Genomic DNA, 1,931 nt, shown 5'->3' with positions numbered 1-1,931 from the left:
ATGGATGGATGGATGGATGGATGGATGAATTATTGATCCAATTTGACAAATACAAAACCTCAAGTTTAAATCAGAACAGAGTTTGACTGAGATTTCTCCACAGGCATTATGTAGGGGTAGACCTTGTCAATGACACACTTCCTCAACAGAGCTCTTGCTTTGTTCTTCGTCCATTTCAGCCATATCCTGCATGCGATGTAGCCTGATGCTCACATGGACATCATCACATGCTCGCTGGTGAAAATAAACCATGCTGCAAATTAAAGTAGATAATATACCAGGAGTTTATGTAATGCAATGATAAAATCTCCGTCAGACTAGAGAATGACATTTTAAATAGCTCAAATCTTATGTAAATGAAAGGTCCTCACACAAGAGGGCATCTTGCTGTACAGAAACCAGAAACTAAACACAGAGGTAACATAAGACAGCAGCAGTCTCTGCAAAGATCGTCAAGACTGCTGAGGACAGTGCTGCCCCTCAAACACATTCGACTGACCTAGACTGACCCATCTCGGCTCAGTAGCAGGTAAATCTTAGCATAGCATAACATTACATAGAAAACCTGAACAAAATGTATCCTATTGTGTATTGTGAATGTGATGTGCTGTAGTGTTTTCGTTTTTTGGCTGCAATACAAAACAATTTCCTTCGGGTGTGCAGGCCATCCCATGCCTTAACCCTGCAGATGTCCTCGGGTCAAAATGACCCCTTCACTGTGTTTAAAACCAAATAAAAATCCCCAAAACGATATTTTTTCAACTTGAAATTTGATGACTTTTCCTAGATTCAGCCCAACAGTAGAAAAGTGAATTGTTGCCTTTATTCATATTTCCATGTAAGCTGTACAAAAAAAAAGGTACAAATATTGTCTTCGGGTCAAAACGACCCGACAGTCAAATTGAGTCACAGAGTTAGTTACACACCACGGTATGTGAGAATGTTTTAGTTCTGTCTCAGGTCAATCAGCAGCAGACGCAAACAAGACCAAACTGGTGGTCTTCTCGCGGACTGCACTGCCTGTGACCCGATCTGACCCAAATGTTACAATAATGCCCCTTTCTCTCCGTGCTGAGGCAATGAGTGTGCGTTATAAAGTTGAACAGGCGCTACAGCTGATTCTATCAGATGTCCAACAAGACAACTCTGATTTAGAAGAAGAACATGGGTAGGAATACAACCCAGAGCATGACGAATCATCTTCAGAAGAAGAAGAAGAAATCCCTGAATCTGAGAGGCTTTCCTTTCAAAAAACATACAACAAAATAATTCTCATCCCAATGACATTGTCTCAACATTCTACATGGTTATCACACCAGCAATAGAAAAAAATAGTCCTGGACATGACAAATCTTGAGGGTTTTCGCAAACATGGAGACAAATACTATTCAAATATTGCGTACCACATATACAGTAAACAATAATACAATTGACAGTGTCATAGCAACGAGTGTTGTCTTGAATAAATGTAGTCTTTCTGCCAGGTACAAGGTTGGGACAAGTTGTTTCTTCAAGCAAAACAAGAATTGGTGTTTAAAATTCAATTAAGCTGTTTATATTGGGGGTTTAGTGAAGACGGGTCATTTCGACCCGCAGGACACGGGGTGGATACAGAATATGAGGACAACAGGAGGATTAAAGGAGCTAGGGCAGCTGAAATGAACACCGTGTACTGAATGGACATGAGCAAAACATGTTTCACTTGATATTGCTTGAGAGGCCCCTTTTTTGAAGAATCCTGAAATCCTAAAATACCCTCCCAGTACCTATCTCTCTATCTATCTATCTGTCTATCTATCTATCTATCTCTCTATCTCTCTATCTATCTATCTATCTATCTATCTATCTATCTATCTATTTATCTATCTATTTATCCATCTATCTATCTATCTATCTATCTATCTATCTATCTATCTATCTATCCATCTATC

Source organism: Cynoglossus semilaevis, chromosome 2, assembly GCF_000523025.1.
Source record: "Cynoglossus semilaevis isolate Cse_v1.0 chromosome 2, Cse_v1.0, whole genome shotgun sequence".
Classification (NCBI taxonomy): Eukaryota; Metazoa; Chordata; class Actinopteri; order Pleuronectiformes; family Cynoglossidae; genus Cynoglossus; species Cynoglossus semilaevis.
Note: the sequence above shows the minus strand (reverse complement) of the source record.